Source organism: Macaca fascicularis, chromosome 9 (genome assembly GCF_037993035.2).
Source record: "Macaca fascicularis isolate 582-1 chromosome 9, T2T-MFA8v1.1".
Classification (NCBI taxonomy): domain Eukaryota; kingdom Metazoa; phylum Chordata; class Mammalia; order Primates; family Cercopithecidae; genus Macaca; species Macaca fascicularis.
Window position 1 is genome coordinate 32,119,686 of NC_088383.1, and position 19,017 is coordinate 32,138,702.

General features: G+C 33.5%; 1 protein-coding gene across 28 annotated transcripts in view; it reads left to right on the forward strand.

The window, feature by feature from the left end:
• Positions 1-19,017, forward strand: part of ZEB1 (zinc finger E-box binding homeobox 1) — a 185,057-nt gene that overhangs the window by 43,370 nt on the left and 122,670 nt on the right. For 6 of the 28 annotated variants that reach the window (XM_065520500.1, XM_065520505.1, XM_065520495.1 and 3 more), the window contains exon 2: positions 7,101-7,256. The exons of 13 other annotated variants lie outside the window; for them this stretch is intronic. The gene's annotated coding sequence lies outside the window, so the exon portion shown is untranslated. Of the gene's footprint in view, positions 1-7,100; positions 7,257-8,889; positions 9,052-19,017 lie in introns of all 28 variants that reach the window. 9 more of the 28 variants (XM_074001342.1, XM_065520503.1, XM_074001344.1 and 6 more) reach the window with 3 other exon arrangements.

Below are 19,017 nucleotides of genomic sequence, written 5' to 3' on the forward strand. Positions count from 1 at the left end.
TAATGAATTCCACAAAAATTGCCTGTTAAAAATTTTTGAAAAAGTGGGGGTGAGATTGAATATACCTAAGCTTTATTGTTGATTTTTGTTGGCCAGGCCAAATTTGTGAACATTTTACATTATCAGCTGTACTGAAATACATTTGTATGCTCTACTGAATATAGGAAACATAATTTAATATTTAATTTAAACTCCAGATTACTATCATTTATAGGCATTCTATGCATTAAACTGTTTTGCCTCTACTTTCTTCCTCAGTAACACTTTTAGGGCATTTTGATGCATTGGAAAGAAAAGGCAGTTGCAAGCTGCTGGCTCTAGCAAATCAGAGCTAATCAACCTGAGGATAATGTTTGCACTTTCCCACTTCCAAGTCTTTGATCAAACTGCTCTCTGCCTTTGCTACCACTACCACAGGTTGGTCCTTTCCCCCTAATCTAAACTCTCTCTGACTAGCCCTGAGTTTACTTTTTATAGCTGTCACTGTCTACCATCTCCTTCATCTTGAATATACCAGGACAGACTGGGACGTTCCAGAAAAAAACAGACATAATACTTAAGTCGTCTTTGCTACCTAATTTGTCCTCACTGCCAATTAGTTAATTTATTTTTTACTTTTTGTTTTATTGAATTTTGTAAAGACAGGGTCTTGCTGTGTCACACAGGCTCCTCTCAAACTCCTGGACTCAAGTAATCCTCCCACCTCAGCCTCTCAAAGTACTAGGATTAGAAGGCGTGAGCCACTGCGACTGGTCATAATTTAAATAATCCTTTAGATTCCTGTCTCTGTCCATTTTCAAAGCCAGGGTTACACTATCATAACATACCCCATGATGCACACCATTGCTAAAACAATCTTCCTGAAGTACTAATTAGATTTTTGAGCAGAGAATAAAACCATCCTTTCCAGCGTTGGCAAATACTCAATGTACTGTTCTGAAATACCTGTAGTACTTCCAAGTTTCTGCTTTGTGCTCACACTGTTTTCTTTGACCTGAAATGCAATTTCTATCTATAAAAATCTTAGTCATTATGAGGTCTAGCAAAGATCTTTTTCTTCTATGAAGCCTTCCTATCGACCCTAACTAAAATCTCTTCTCTGAGTTCCCAGCTTATAAGCTGGAGCAAGACTTCAGTGATCCTTGGAAGAAAGTGGGAGGTTATTTTCCCAATGAGATTCCAGGAAAGTTTAATGTCTTATAGTTCAGTCCCCTTTAGTGTTCCACATACAGTTAGTGCTCAAATATTTGATAATTGACCTACTCACAAATTTTTTTGTGCGAAATTGCTTGCTATTCTCTATCCAAGAAGTAATGAAGTGTATAAGCTTCTTCAACTCTTTGTTGAGCCCGGGTCTCTTACTTATTTCTGTATCCTATCTACTCTTGAGTAGTAGGGTCATCGGAAAGCAACCACTGGCTTTGGGGATAAGTTGTGTGTATTTTGGATGAGGAAGTAAAGGTGTTACTGGACTTTTAAAACAAGCTTTTTCTGTTTTAAAGTATTTTGCTTCCCGTTAGTATATTTATAAGATGATATTGGTATATGTAGTGTCTTGGCTATTTATTCCCCTTTCTCTTTAACACAATATTCTCGAGCTTTGGTGTGATACTGAATTAGAATCTCTAGGAGTGTGGCCTAGGACTCTACACTTTTACTAAGAATCAGTTGAGATGCTTATGAAGGTGGTGGTAGTAGTGATAATGGTAGTGATGATGATGATAATTGTAATAGCTGTGCTTTTGAAGGCTTATGATGTACTTACTGCACTTTTCTAGGCAGTTTGCAGCTATTAACCTAATGTTCACAGCAATCCTATGTAGTAATATGCTATTATCTTCATTATACAAATGGAGAAACTGAGGCAGATATAAATTAAGTAACTTGTCACCAAAACAACTTTCTTATAAATACGTCAAGAATTCATGAAAAGGATGAGGCATATTTTTTTGGTTGATAGTTTTTAAACTCACTTTCTAAAGGATTGCTTTAAGTAATGTGAATAATATGAATGTAAACTGGTTCTTATATAAGTTGAAATAGCAATATGCCAACTCTATATAGAATACTTTAACAACTAGACCTAAATATAGATACTTGCTCTTGCTTTTAGGAAACCTGTCACAATTCTTGGTGAAAAAGTAGGCATGCACCCAAAAACTTAGAACATTGAGGAAACTTTTTAAATAATTACACTTTCTAAAATACATGATATTATATATATAGTCATCCCTCAGTATCCTCAGGTGGTTGGTGCCGGGACACCCTCAGATACCAAAATCCAAATACTGTGCCATAGTATTTGCATATAACCTATGCATATCCTCTCATGTACTTTATTTATTTATTTATTTATTTATTTATTTATTGAGACATGGTCTTGCTCTGTCATGCAGTCTTGAGTGCGTGCACTGGTACAATCATGGCTCACTGCAGCCTTGACCTCCTGGGCTCAATCCTCCCACTTCAGCCTCCCAAGTAGCTGGGACCACAGGCACGCACCACCATGCCCAGCTAACTTTTGAACTTTTTTGTACAGATAGAGTTTCATTGTGTTGCCCAGGCTAGTCTTAAACTCCTGGGCTCAAGCGATCTTCCCACCTTGGCCTCTCAAAGTGTTGGGATTACAGGCGTGAGCCACTGCACCCACCCATCCTCTCGTGTACGTTAAATCATCTCTAGCTTACTTATTATAACTGATATAATATAAATGCTATGTAAATCGCTGTTATATTGATTTTTATTTGTATTATTTTTTGTTGTGTTGTTTTTTAAATTTTTTCTGAATATTTGTGTGTGTATTGAGATGTTACTTTGTGATCTAATGTAATTCAGGTAAAACTCATTAAGCATATATTGTCTGTTTTAGTAGCATAATTCTTGGTTTTATATGCTAAAATATTTATCTTTTTAATAATAAATGATAAGAATATTTTATACCCTTTTAGTTCATAGACTATGGGAAGTGGAGTAGGTAGTGAAAGAGGTGACTGTGGTGGTAGTATGGTGGAAGTAATTTGTTTAACATCACTGCCTGTCCAAAATAGTTTTGATGAATGGTTTTAGGTGTTGCCTAGTAAGTGCTTTGACTTTTGAAACCAGTTGAACAAACAAGCATGTTGTGCTTTACTAGAAACATCTTGTAAGTTCTGATTCTGAATAGACAATGGAATCTAAATTGAGTTAGTGGAGGACATATCTTTACAACTAAATCTAAAGTGTTTCAACTCTTTCTTTTTTTAATCTCCTGTTTATTTTTCTTGTAAAATTAATATTTTTGATTGACCAATCATAATTGCATACATTCATGGGGTACATTGTGATGTTTTGATATATGTATACAATGTGATGTGCTTATGCTAATTAACATATCTGTCACCTCACCTGTAATATTTTATAGTGAGACGTTTGAAATTTACTTTATTATTTTGAAATACTTAACACATTATTATTGACTCTTGTCAACTTGCTACGCAATAGATCTCAAACTTATTCTTCCTCTCTATCTGAAACTTTGTACCCCCTGATCAACTTCCCCCACCACCCTCCTACCCTAGCCTCTGGTAACCATTGTTCTATTCTCTACCGAATTCTATGAATTTAGCCTTATTAGATTCCACACATAAGTGAGATCATACGGTATTTGTCTTTCTCTTCCTGACTTATTTCACTTAGCATAATATCCTCCAGATTCATCCATGTTGTTGCAAATGACAGAATTTTCCCCTTTTTAAATGCTGAATAGTATTCTGTTGTGTTTATGTACCCCGTTTTCTTGATTTCATCCATTGATACACACCTAGGTGTTTCCATATCCTGGCTATTGTAAATAATGCAACAATGAACATAGGAGTGCGGATATCGCTTTGACATATTGACTCCAGTTCCTTTGGATATATAACCAGAATTGGGATCACTGGATCATACAGTAGTTCTATTTTTAGTTTTTTTGGGGAAACCTCCATACTATTTTCCATAATAGCTGAACTAATTTGCATTCCCACCAACAATGTACTTGTAAGAGTTATCTTTTCTCCACACCCTGTCCAACATTTACCTTTCATCTTTTTAATAAAAGCTACTGTAACAGGTATAAAGTAATATTGCATTGCGGTTTTAATTTGTAATTCTCTAGTAATTAGTGATGCTGAGCATTTTTTCTTGCACCAGTTGGCTACTCATGTGTCTTCTGAGAAATGTCTGTTCAGGTTCTTTGCTCATTTTAAAAAATTGGGCGATTTGTTATTTTGTTATTGAGTTGTTTGAGTTTCTTAAATATTTTAGATATTAACCCCTTGTTAAATGTATGATTTGCAGATATTTCTTTTTATATATCCTGTTTACAAATTTTCTGAACTTCTCTTGCTGCTCATTTATATAAAGTTGGGATGAGTTATGTCACCTGAAGCAGTCAAGATAAGACTGTTTCTACTGCTATCCATGTGGCAGGCTTACTTTGTTACCCAATTCAGTGAAAAAGGGTGCCAGGATGTGAAAGAAAAATAGATGTGATGCCATGGAACATTCTAGGGAATTATCTTTTTTAGAGAGAATTTTGATTAAAATTTTGCATATTTTTAAAAACCCCTATTCTTAGTCTGAAGAGTTGGATATAACGCTGAGTGTGTGTCTTAAAGCTAATAGTATAAAAAGAGAAGTATAAAATTTAAATTAATCATACAACTTTCTTTCCCTAACTTTATGAATTGATTTTTTGCAATTTCTGGAGCTAACGTGCTGAATGTTTGAAACTGAGTATGTAGGTTAAAAAGTTGAAATTTTCCTAATAAAATTATATCTCTTTCTAAGGTATAACTGTTTCTTTCTTTGATTGTAGTAAAAGGAGCATCTGTGGTTCTTCAGAGGTTTTAATTTTGCTGCCAGCTAGTTGTGTGACTTTGGGTAAATAATGTCACATGACTGGACCTGTTTCTTTATTTGTAAAATTGTGTGTGGTGTTAAATTCCAAGACTGTTTTTAAAAATTTTTTTGTAGAGACTGGGTCTTGCTTTGTTGCCAAGGCTTGTCTGAACTCCTGGTTTCAAGCAGTTTTCCCCACTTTGATCTCACAAACTGTTGGGATTATAGGCATAAGCCTCCATGCCTGACCAAATTGTAAAACTCTTATAATGGATGAGTAGAATATAGTTAAGATTATATAAAAACACAAGTCACTTCATGATCATCATCTGCTGGAATATGAAACCAGCTTTCTTGTGTAGATATGTTATCAGCAATGTTATTCACACCAAGAGGATCATTCTGTGGTTTTTAATTCATGATTTTGTAATCTGATAGTGACTTTTCATTATGTCTCCTGATTTAAAATTAAATTACAGCCATTATGATTGGAATCATTGGGAAGAGTTGAAATAAACAATTTAGAATTGTTTCTGCCATACTGAAGGCCTGATTTTGGGGGGTGTGGGGTTGATGGAGGAGATATCTCTATGTTCTGTAATTTCATTTGACTAAGGAATTTACCTTTGGTCTTCTTCCAGAGTGAGGACATGAATACTTCCATAGCTGTATTCCGTATTAATCACAGTTTGCTTTGTGGGTTTCATTAGGCTAAATAAGAAAAACGTAGTTATATATTTTCTGCTTTAAAAATGCTTCTTGTTATAAAGTCTTCTCAGATCAGTTCCACATGTGATAAACCTATTCAAACTATTAAACTGCCCCAATGTGCTTGCTTCTTTCTTGGAAATCTATCCATTTCTGTGTCTTTATGTACCACTCACTCTCCCCCATCATGTTTTAGGTTATAAGCTCCTTTCCTTTGTATCTCATAGCACCCAGGAAAGAACTTTGTTAGTCTCTGAATAGTTTACAAATGTTATTGCTATTGAGAATTTTGGATTTAAATTATTGGAGTGAATAGACTAATGCTGTTTCTAGTATATCTAACTGGGGGTCGGTGTTATTAACTCAAAGACACAACAGTTTAAGCTCTAGGCTTTGTTTCTGAAGTCCATTTTTCTTAATCATAAGCCGATTATTCACTTTATATTATCTTATATAATGCCTTGGTATCAGGTTATTGATAGGTAAACATCAGGAATAGGTTGGATAGATACGCATGCATGTGTACACATGCACATGTATGTGAAAGAGAGAGAGAAGGATTACACATAGAATATATGAGAATTTGAGGTGTGTGTAATGTTTATAACTCAACTGAGTCTTACATAGCTGTCTAGTTATGTACACTTAATTTTGGATCTTTTATAGTTAAAATTCAGAAACAATTTTTAAGGAAGATAAGGACATGTTTTTCTTTCCTTCGTGTTTTCAGTTTAGCTTTATTTGATTGTATTTTTGCTAAAGACTTGAATTGTCAATAATAACTATTGAAATGAGCCAACTTATAGCTGAGCACAAATTATGTTAGGGCACTGAGATATATCTTAACATTTGGGAATAATTTAAGGTGTCTAATATTTAAGAACGATCAAAACAGACTGTACAACCCAATAATCATAAAGCCTATGGTCGAAAATCATATATAATTGACAGGCCCTATGAAGAGCAGCCGTAAGAATCAAGAGAAAAAGAGTCTAAATTGGAACAGAAAAGGAGCTGAGTCATTTTTGTACTATAATTAGAAGTTGGTAACCATAAATTTTGTCAAAAAGTATCATGATCAGGCAGGGTTACACTAAAGTGTAACCTCTAACTTCTTGTAGTATATAGTTTTACAATTAGTTGATGATTTAATAAATATAAATATTGATGATACTGTCAGAGTGTTTCCAGACATTACAGTTAGCTTTTAGGTGAAGGCAGTGCTTGACAGAACCTAGGTTTGTGACTCTATAATTTATTATGTCATCTAATACCATCTTTATCATGTATTAATTTGGGTTATAGGATAATTGGGGTAACTTTTTGGTGAGGGATTGAGATTTTCTTAAAAGCATTTTCAGAAGATACTAGAATTTTATGGGATTCTTTTAATATAGCATGTCTTCTCAAATATAATATTAGGACTCTTTGAACAGGAGGTAAATCATATTCACCTTATTTTCCAGTTTAGAATTATTGCTGTTATCAGTTGGTGGGTGTGGGAACAACTTAATAAAGTTTGGGTAATTTAGTTTTCAGTTTAAATTCTCAACTGGCAATTGGCCGAAAACTCCCATCTGAAGACATGATCATCCAAATGTCATTTTGTGATTTGGCTACTGTCTGCTTGATATAGGAAAGCACTATCAAGAAAGACTATTGGAGTGACTATCAAAAGGAAGTCAATGGTAAGAGTTTTCATTTAAATTCTGTGTGTGTGTGTGTGTGTGTCTGTGTGTAAAGCCTACCAATTTATTATATTTGAATTAAAATTTTAGAACTTTTAAAATCTAGGACATAATGACAAGTGTTTGAATTTTATATGTCTGTCACTTATATTTTAATAAAATATATGCAAAGAATGGTTTTATAGATAAGAGATTTTACATACTTAATGTTTATAAATAGTATAAAAGTATGGAAAATCAATTATATAGTTCATGTGTGGTTTAAAAATTCAATTTTTGTAGTTTTATTGTAGTTATTTAAGATAATGTATTACAAATATTGCTTTACTGAAGTTTAACTTTTAAAAAATTTGTACTAAACTGAGTTTTTCTGTTCAGTTTCATAAGTGCTTCTTAAAGTAGACAAGTTTTGCAGTAGTATGTTGAATGCTGTTTTGTTTTTTACTTTCATTGCAAAATAGGAAAGAAAAAAGTATAATATATGACAAAATCCATTCAGTTTAACAGTAATTCTTTAAAAGTGTGTAATTGCTGCTATACTTTGGTGGAAACTATTGAATTTGTAAGATTAGACGTTTATACTGTATACCCAAAACAAAGTGGAGTAGCTGTTCATAGTATGGTACAGAATCAAATTTTGGTGATAGAATCAGACATCTCCCTCCTGCCTTACACATACTCCCACTGAGAAAATAATTTCTAAATTTGGTTACTTTTTCATATGCTTCAAATGACCTTAAATTTATATTTTTCTCCTGAATATATTTGATTCCTGCATATCCCTTTTTTTGGACGTCTGTGTCCAATCAGATCCATGATTAGTTACATTAACTTTGGACAAGAATGGAGGTAGGATCTTAGCAAGTTTGAAATCTTTAAGATTGTTGTCTATCTGAGATTATTCCAGCGCGTCCATGGACATAGTAGTTTTGTGATAACAAGATGATGGCTGATGAAGATTAGCATATTAATAATATATTATAATTCTATTAACCATTCTATTGTCAAATGTGTGATTTTTGCGATTCACATAGTTGGAGTAATTTTTCATGCCCAATTAGAGATGTCAAAATTATGTTAATTGAATCTGGCCATGTTCTTAGCTGCTTTCTAGAGCTTAATAACAAACATATCAGGAAGAGCTCTTGTGACAAGCACCCAGCACAGCATCTGTCATTATGTAATCATTCCAATGTTTACAGTGAACTAAGTACTTGAGATGGCAACATTCATATTTTAGTCCATCTGTCTAGTAATTCATATTTGTATAGTCTGTCTACTATGTGTCATCCATTTAGGTAGATGCTGAGAATAAAATGGTGGGGTTAAAAACAGATATTCCCTAATTGTTACTGAACTTCCGGTGCCAATGGTGATTACAGTGTAGGTATAATTACACACCGCAACTGGAACCAATACTGTGAAATGGCGTAAGTTTCTACAAGGGTAGGAACAATAAAGTTAGTGTATAAATAAAGCATAGAACCTACACATTTATTTATTAGAGTGAATTGATAACTTGCTTTTCAACTTTTAAAGTTAATTCTATTAATATCTGCTAAGCTAGGCATTAGAAAGACTAAATTCTAACCATAGAGAAATACATTTTTATGCTGCTATTCTATTTTCTTAGATTTCTTAAGAATTTACAATAAAGCCCTGTCAAAGCAGCATGCTTATGTGAGAATTTCACTTATGGGAGAGTTCTTATAGGATTTCAAGAAGGAATGCCCTGAAGAGGGACACTGATTTCCTCAACTGAACTTAAAATTGTTACATGCAGACATTTTTAAAGGTAGTATACTTTTTTCCTTAATCAAGTCAACTTTATCTCTTTTTTAAAGAAGGGAATGTAACATTTATGTTTTTCATATACACACACGCAGAAGCATACATGTCGATTACGTTTTGGAAAATAAAATCCAAAGAGCATTTGGATATCTGAATGTTTACGCTTCATCTCTGCAGTGACTTACAAATTTAGCTTTTTTCTGGATATACTCAAAGTCACCAACCTGAGTTCAAGTATTCTGATTTGAAGGTCTCCACTTAGAGAACTAGGCAGTCCCCCTTGTCAGTGCTAGGAGAAAGATGTCCTTCCCATACCTTCCAGAGTGTCTTGAAGAAATACTCCTTCCTGGGTAACGTGCCTCGGAATGTACGTGGTATTCATTTTTCTTTGACAGCTCTTTTTGGTTCTGTTTAAGTGGCTTTGATGGGCTTACGATGCCCAGTGAAGAATTTGGTATTTAGCCCCAAAAAGATATTTAAAACACATAATTATGTAAATATTGCAGATGGAGGATGATACATAGCATTTCTTTTATTGAAATGAATTTGAAATAACTTCTTTCTAAAACAAAATTCTACCAATAGTCGTCAGTTTTTAACTATATAACTTCTCAATATAGGAAACAATCAATGTCTGATTGGCTGTGTATGTTGGAGTATAATGCCTTTTGTTTTGAATTTGGGAGTTTCTACTGTCAGAAGAAAGGAGTTGTGAATTACAATGGTGTTAGAAGAAATGAATTGGAAGTTTGAATGAGAAAAATTTAAATCAAAGTTACTGTTTAAAGATATGGAAAGGAAAATAATGTTTTAGTTCAATATGAGAAAGAACCTCTTAAATGTAGAAAATAAAATGGGGTGTCTTTCTACATCCATTCTTAAAAATTTGGCAGAAGTTACAAAGAAGTTACAAAGAAGGAGTTCCTGCTGGTATAAGTCACAAGGATTATTTAAAGGAAATTTATGTTACAGCTTGTAAAATCATGATACTGATAATTATTAATATGTAAAACTTTATGTGAAATAGGTATTACGAAAAATATTGAGCTACTATTTATAGTGAGATCATTATTTTTTAAGTAAATTTTTAGTAAATTTTAAGTAAATTTAACAGATAGAATAGCAAATCACATTTATTCATTCAACACATTCTTACCAACAACCTGCTATATGTCAGTCATTGCACTAGGCATGGCATAGTCATAAATAAGACTGATGTGATTCCATAGGTCTTGCAGGGAACATAGACATTAAGCAAGTAATTATAATAAAGTATAGTGGCTTATGATATTATAAAAACAAAGCAGTCCTTTCTTAAGGATATCTTGAAATTGATCTGTAGTATATTAATTTTAATCCGTTCATATTCCTCATGAAATGAGATTGTTCATTTTGATGTAAAAATTAGACTGACCTTCTTTACAGTTAGTAGAGACTGAAAAAGTCTTATTATTTGTATAGCTTATTTAAAATGAGAAACTGCTGTGGAAAGATCTGCAAGTTTCTGAGATACCAAGAAATGTGAATACGAGCAGAACAAGCACATAATGCCTGTCATGCATATTATATACATTATAAATGTCATTTAAGACAATTATATGGAGCAGTTTTACATTTAAAACTACCAAGTTGTAGTAGTTAAGAAGTTGGGCTCCAGAGTCATACTGGTTGGGTGTGAGTGTTAACTCTGACACTTACCAGCTTTTCAATCTTAGGAAAGCTGCATAACTCTACTGTGCATCAGTTTCCTTACCTGTAAAATGGGGATAATAAGAGTATATATCTTGTGAAAAAATACATTATTTGATATATAAAAATGCTAAAAGAGTAGCATATGGAAAGTGCATAGAAAGGGCTCCAAATGTTGTTTTAGTTAATAATAACAATAATGATAATTTCTTCATTGAAGTGCATAGAAAGGGCTCCAAATGTTGTTTTAGTTAATAATAACAATAATGATAATTTCTTCATCTTGAAAATATCCTACTTCATTCATAAAGTTGTGCCAACTGAAATAATTGCAGATGGTGCTTAAAATACATACAATATATATTTCAGAGTGGTATGTAAAGAGCTTTTATTATTACTGCTAAACAAAAAAGAAAGTCTGTGAAATTCTCATCTAAGCTTTGGGACCTCTGTAGCTGAATTTCAGCAGTCACTCAAAGGCTTTCTAGAGATGCCATCTAGAGATACTTTATAACCTAGTGCCTTTTTTTTTTTTTTTTTTTTTTTTGCAATACAGAAATTTTTGTTTTCATTTTAAGATGCTGAATGAGAGAAAATTATTTCAATACAAGTATGGTTTCCCATAACCACAATTAGTTATAATGTAACCAGTCAACAGTTGTCTATTGAAAACCACTAGTTATTAATATAGTGTCGTGGTAGCCTAAAAGAATTACGCTATCATTCTACTTAGGCCCTAGGGAGACAAGAGCCATGTAAAGAATACTTAAAAGCACAAAATCCGAGACCTAGTTCCTGCTGTGCCACTAATAAACAGAGTTATCTTAGATATACAAACCTGTAAAAATTATGAGGCCATCTTAGCATCTCAGTACCCTTATTATGTATGTCGTGTGTATACACACATGGCCATCCAATATTCCTTTTCCAAATTCAAATGAAAGGAATTCATTAGGGTTGTTTCAATTTCCAAATTTACTGAGTAAAAGAATTCTGTTCTAAAAATTATTTTGTATAATGCCTTCAAATTGAGTTTTACATGTACTATTTCAAGGCTTCTCAGATAGTCCCACATAAATTATCTAGTGTTTCTGCATCATTCTATGATCTTTTCATTAATGTCAAGTGTAATGTTTTTTAACTTCACAAGGGAAACATGAAATTCCTTTAGTGTGCCTCATTTTCAGACATTTTCTTGTTGATTAAAATTCCTTTTTTAAATAAAGTTTCAACATTTACTAAATAATTTTTTTACCTTTGAATTAACTTTTTATAAATGAATAATGACAGCAGTCATTACAAACTCTGCTGTTGGCAACACTAGAGGGCATTTCTAGTTCTTGAAATAGTGTCATGAGTTCTCAGAATAATTTACCAATTCATTAAACAGCAGACTAGCATTTTAAGGGAAAGGAACTAAAACAAGCACGATAGATATATTATACATATATATACTATGTATATATTATGAATAGATAATATAAATATATATAATATATACATTATATGATGTATGGATAATACATATATATTGGATGTATGTATACACACGTCTGCTTTACCAGATGTTCTCACTGAATCACTACTCCTCAAAAGGCAGGGGAGTATTTGTGATCTGCTCATTGAAGCACCACTGTATTATCCAGTTGTGTATTAGTGTCGTGGAGGTCTGTGCTCTGATAGGTTTAGCATCAAGTGAACATTGAGTAAAATATGTGTATGTATATACTCATACATGCATACATACATACTCATCAGAAGTTAGTTGCTGTGATTATTGAACTACTAGATGCTAACATAGTCATAATTAGAATAATTTTTCAGATAAAATATGAGAGCTAAACTAGATGCCCTTTATAGGCTTAGTAGAAGATTTAAGAATACCTCTGTTTTGAATTACTGTATTTTAAATGTTAAAATATTTGCAAGGAGTTTGAATGCAAACATTTTTAGGAAAAGGATATAATTATATAATGTTAAATATATAATATTAAATATTAACATGCAATGATATGAAAGAAGACTGAAGTTTATAAGAAAATTCAATTAGCATAAAGAAAAACTTTTTTTTTTCCTGGGAGGATTTGCTTACTGTGGTGTATTGGGGAAAAAAATCTTACATATCATTAAGTAATCATTAACTCGGTAAAAGTAAAGTCAAGGACCAACGAAAATAACCTAATTGTTGTGAAAATAAGGTGACAAATAGACAATCCCATCTTACTCTGTAACATACTTTGTATAAGAGGGGATACATGATAACCACTAGAACAGTGGTGGATCTGCAGGTGGTAGGTACATAAGGGGTATAAGAAAGTCTTTCTAGTTCAAATGTATTTCTACCATGTACTTTACCCAGTAGAAATGCATTTACATTTTTAAGAGGAGCGTATAAATCCAAATATCTCTGTTGATACATATACCTATCATTTACTTAAATACCTGAGTACCTACTAAGTATAAAATACCCTGTTATTTTATGTTTAGCACAGTGAGGCTGTAACAGTTTACACTCCTATTATGTAGCTGAGACCAGTTGGTCTCTTTTAGAGAAGGGAGTATCAGTTAGTTACAGAAGGACTCATTTGAATCATGAGATAATTTGTGAGAATGCATACCCAAGTAATATGCTTTAATAAAATCAGAAGGCAGCATGCTTTTGTTGAGAAATGGAGGTAGGAAGGTATCAACATAAAATAACCTTCTTTGTATTGGTTCAATGTACCCCATAAACTGTCATCTCTTTTGTTTGTTTGTTTTGAGGGTACAAATTATTTCGTTTTCTGATATTCTCTTTCCTAAAGTGTTGTTGGACTGAAACTTAACAAATTCTTCCCCCCCCATATATATGTATATACACACACACACATATATACACACATATATGTATTCTTTCTACAAACACACAGCAATAGTATGTGCAAGTCAAATTTAATTTTAAGATGAATCTTTTAAAGCATGGGTGAATCTGTGCCAGTCACACACAGGGCAGTCTGTCATATCTTTTGCATCCTTGCTTTGTATTGGTTGTGAATGTTCGTTATGTAGTAGGGTAGGTAATTCCATTTTTACTTGTACTAGAATATATCTGGCTTAATAGATGATGTTCCAAAGGCTTGAATTAAAAAAAAAAAAAAAAAAAAAAAACTTTAGTGTAAAAAATTTCAGACATACACTTAAGAGAGACTAGTATAATAAACCCCATGGCCTAGAGTTAACAATCAGCAAAATTTTGCCACACTTGCTTCATCTACTGTCTTCTTTTTCCTTGACTATTTTTAAAGTAGATCCCAGACTTCAAGTCTTTTCACTCCTACATTCTTTCATATGCATTTCTTTAAAAGAAGGAATTTTTCTTATATAACCACAATACCTTTATCACATCCAACAAAAAATTAACAGTTAACTACTAACCACCTCATATTCTCTCTGTATTCGATTTCTCTGCTTTTGACTGAAAAATGTCATTTTTACATTTAGATTGTTCTTTCAGAATCCAACCAAGATCTGTATAGCATTTGTTTGTTAGGACTGCTGTATAATTAAAAGGTCTTTTCTTTCCCACCATTTGTCTACCTCACTCACTCCCAAACCCCCTCCTTCCTCCTTCCCTCCCCTTTTCCCTTTCATGTGTTAATGAAAAAACTGGGTAACTATCCTGTAGAATGTCCTCCATTCTGGATTTCTCTGTTGGCTTCTAACTTATTCCTGTAGCCTCTGAATTTCCTGTGAATTAAAAGTTGGCTTGAAAGACTTAATTAGTTTCAGGTTCGACTTTGGTTTAGGTGTTGAGGATGGAAGGCATGCAGGAATACTTCACACATGAACTGTTTGTTTATACTGCATCACATCAAGGAGCATATGTCTGCTTGTCATACTTTTATGAATGCTAAAATTGGGCAGTGGTGCCAGCCCAATCTCTCTATTGAGAGTTTTCTACCAATCTTTTCTCCTGTGGGAAAAGTTACTGACTGTTCTTTGAATCAATTCTGTCATTAGGATTTGCAAGAGAATGAATTTTTAAATCTGCCACCCCTTACACATTTATTAGTGGAAATTCTTCTATAAGAAGAAATTTCCTTCATAAATTACACCTTTTTGATATACCTGAAACAATGTATACTGGAAAGAAGCCTGGTGTCTTAAATATCATCTGTTAAATACCTAGTGTAATATTCCAAAGCTAACTTGAGATACTACAGGGACCACATAGCACCTTGAGTTCCTATTTTACATGTGACTCTGAGGACTTTCACAGAATAAAGACTTCTTATTTTAATGAAAATTGTCAGTATTAGGATAATTTTATGTAGTCAACATAAATACAGTGTTGGTCCTATAGGAGTTGGAGACCTTTTCCCAGTTTTATTTGGTCAAATACATTATTTTGTGATGAACTAACTGTGAGTGATGAGTTGAGCTTCAAAGAACATGATACGTCATTAAATCAACAAGCTGAATAGTATCATCTAACCAAAGCTGTAGAATGAATGGTAATAAACTTAAATTCAGGAACAAAACAATCACCATTTTTGTTACTATTTTGTCCACCCATCATCACTAACCCCATTTTTATTTAATACTTGTAATGAACAAAATCTGAAAAAGAAATAAAACTAAAATACTTCATTTGTAGATGACATGATTGATTACCTAGAAAAATCTACAGTAGTCAGCTCTAAAATCATTTATTAAATAATAAAAATTTAATAAAGTACCAAATATCCCATTCCGAACTGCAACAAACAAGATGTAATATCTAGCAATACATTTAAGGGAGATATTAGATCTTTGGAAAATAAGTTAACATCCAGTGTATTTGAAACAATTTTAAGATTCAAATAAAAGGAGAGAACCTGTTTCTAAATCAAGAATATTGGCAAATTATTTGACTAAAAGTAATTTACAGATTTTTGGGTTGAATCTCTAACTTCCAAAATTTCTAGTGATTTATTTTATAGTGATTCTGTAATGAGAAGTCTTGTCCTACTAAATATCAGAAGGTTTTAAAGCAAGAGTGTCTAAAACCGTGACAATGATGCAAGAATAGGTGTGTTACCCAGATTCCAGAAGAGACCTCTCTGTCCTTTGGAGATTTAAGTATAAATTTTCTGGCTGGGCCCAGTGGCTCACGCTTGTAATCCCAGCACTTTGGGAGGCCAAGGAGGTCAGATCATTGAGATCAGGAGTTCAAGACCGGCCTGGCCAACATGGTAAAACCCTATCTCTACTAAAAATAGAGAAATTAGCTGGGTGTAGGTGGTGCATGCCTGTAGTTTCAGCTACTCGGGAGGCTGAGACAGAAGAGTCACTTGACCCCAGGTGGCAGGGGTTGCAGTGAGATGAGATTGTGCCATTGCACTCCAGACTGGGCGACAGTGAGACTCTGTCTCAAAAAAAAAAAAAAAGGTGTTAATTTCATTTGAAGCCTGACTTCATGGCCAGTGAGAGTGAAGAGACATGGCCTGCATCCCATGACATATGCAAATCCCTGTGGCTGACTCAGACCTCAGTTTCTCTGCTTCTGCTTGCATGCCACCTTGGTTTCTGCCAATGTCAATACATATGTGAAACCAGCCCCTTTACTAGTTTCAAACATTTAACATTTTGTGAGTTAAGAAATCCTGAATAGGTGATAGACCAGCAAATTATTTTCTTAATTTTTGAGTAGAACATGCTATCTACGTTCATTCTTTTCTTCTACTCATACTTCCCTGAATTAATACAACTGTTTTCTTAAGAGGAATACTGAAAAAATCAGCTTGTTTTCATTTTGTAAAACATAGATTACTGGAGGACTATGAGGAATACAAAATTTGTCCCATCTGTTAACATACATAATAACTAAATGTGTGACAAAATATTCTTTCCTAAGAGAGGGGCACTTAAAGGATATTTGTTCAGCGGTGTTGGATAGTACTATTCAGTGATACACCTCAAAACTAATTAGACAAAAATCATCCCTAGGAATTAGAAAAGGTAGCAGAGAGAATACCTTTACATCTCGTATTTGAAGAATTAGTAGAACTCACCCAGAAGATATTTGAATATTAAAAATTTGTGTTGGACCAAAATATTATGATTAAAAGGATAATAGAAAATTGTGGAAACTACATTAAAAATTATAGGGAAAGTGATAATGGCTATAAGTTACATATTGTTGTAAATATGCAAGTTTAGATATCAAGATTCTGAAACATAAATGAGAAGTGAATGTGACAGATTAAGAATATGAAAATAAAGACATATGAATAATAAATATGGGATTTTTTTCATTGTATTAAAGGACATCAATTTTTAAAAAGAGAAATCTAATATTTGCAAGTAAGCAGTGCTAACAGACCCTTTTGGGAAATAATGCAGGAATACATGCTGAGAGTCACAATAATGTTTAGAAATATCATAATAACATATTAGGAAATACTATGCTAATTATCAATCTCATATATATATATATAGAGAGAGAGAGAGAGAGAGAGAATTCCCAGCTTAAAGACTAATTATAGCACAGCAACATAAAATATTACATTTAAATGATTATTTTTGGAGACTATAGAACAGCACTGTTCAGGAGAGCTTTGTGGTGATAGAAATATTCTATGATTGCACTGTCCAATATGGTAGCCATTTGCCACATGTGGCTACTGAGCCCTTAAAACGTGGCTAAGGCAACTGAGAAACTGAATTTTTAATTTAATGTTAATTATTTAAATTTAAATAGATAAATGGGACTAGTGGCCACAAGTTTAGATAGTGTAGTTCCAGAAATAAGGAGAAATGTTTGATATAAGTGAAAATAAAATAGTAAATTTATATGCCATGATTACAAGTATGTACATAACTAGATGTACATATGGAAAGTGATAGTCACAATTAAAATATTTCTGTTAGAATTGAAGGAAGTAAGTGATTTTTTTTTAAATGCTAAATTTTTAAAAGGTTACATGACAATAATGTAACACTTTAGCACTGCACTGGTGCTGTTCAGTCATGGTAGCCACCAGCCTGATGTGCAATTTAAATTTATATCTGTTTAGGTAAAAATATAAATTCAGTACTTTAGTCACACTAGCCACATTCCAAATGGGCAGTAGTCATATATGGCTAATGTTTACCTTTTCGAACAATGAAGCTATAGAACAATTTTACCATTGCCAAAAATTCTGTTGTACAGTGTTGTAGAAAGAACTGGTAAAAGGAATATACTGTAATAAGTCACTGATAGTTTATTAGTGAGTAGTTTCTAAGGGCACATGAGAATTAAAACTGGAAATTGGATTCAATAAAAAGTATAAAGGAAGAGTATCATAAGATCCTACTCCTGTAACCTAGATTAGTGCCTTTTTTTTTTTTTTTTTTTTTTTAGAGTTTCACTCTATCGCCCAGGCTGGAGTGCAGTAGCGTCATTTCAGCTCACTGCAGCCTCACCACCTCCTGTATTCAAGTGATTGTCCTGCCTCAGCTACCCAGGTAGCTGGAATTACAGGCATGTTCCACCACTCCTGACTAATTTTTGTACTTTTAGTAGAGACGGGGTTTCTCCATGTTTCCCAGGCTGGTCTGGAATTCCTGAGTTCAAGTGATTCACTTGCCTTGGCCTCCCAAAGTGCTGGGATTACAGGCTTGAGCCACTGCGCCTGGCCTACACCAGTGCTCCTTGAAGAATGGGCTATGAACTGGTGCTGGTTTGTTAATCAATCCATGACTAAATGCTTACTCTCAATTTCTGTATTGGTTTAGAAACTCTTATAGTCATGTCATATTTCTGTCATTCAGACACATCACCTGTCTCCCTGGTTGAAGTGCAGGCCAGTAATTTTAACTCAGTTGCCTGGAGAGTTTTATGTTGAGTGTGCTGAGTATAGTCATAGTGGTAGTCCATGAACATGGGTCCCCAGTGGGAGGAAAACAGTCCTTCACTACAGATTGCATGAGAAACACTGGCCAGCATTAAAGAAGGAAAGTAGATTGCTCAGGGAAGTTTTGTAGGGAACTTAAAGTGAGATGTTAGTATGGCTTAGTAGTCTGTATTTGCAGGTGAAATGAAAAATTCAGCATGAAATCTCTGAATGTGGTAAACTTAGACTTCATCCTCTGAGGTGGAAATGAGGCAAGGGATCCATTATCCACAGCATGAGTAAGTTTCTAGTCAGTTCCTCTGTCTTGGGAGTTTGTTTTCCCTTTTCGCCCTTGTTGGCCTGGGAGATTCAACCAGCTAGCAGTCTTTTCCTTTCAGTAGGATTTCCAACTTTGTGTTGGCCTTTACCCCATTTTAGCTCTT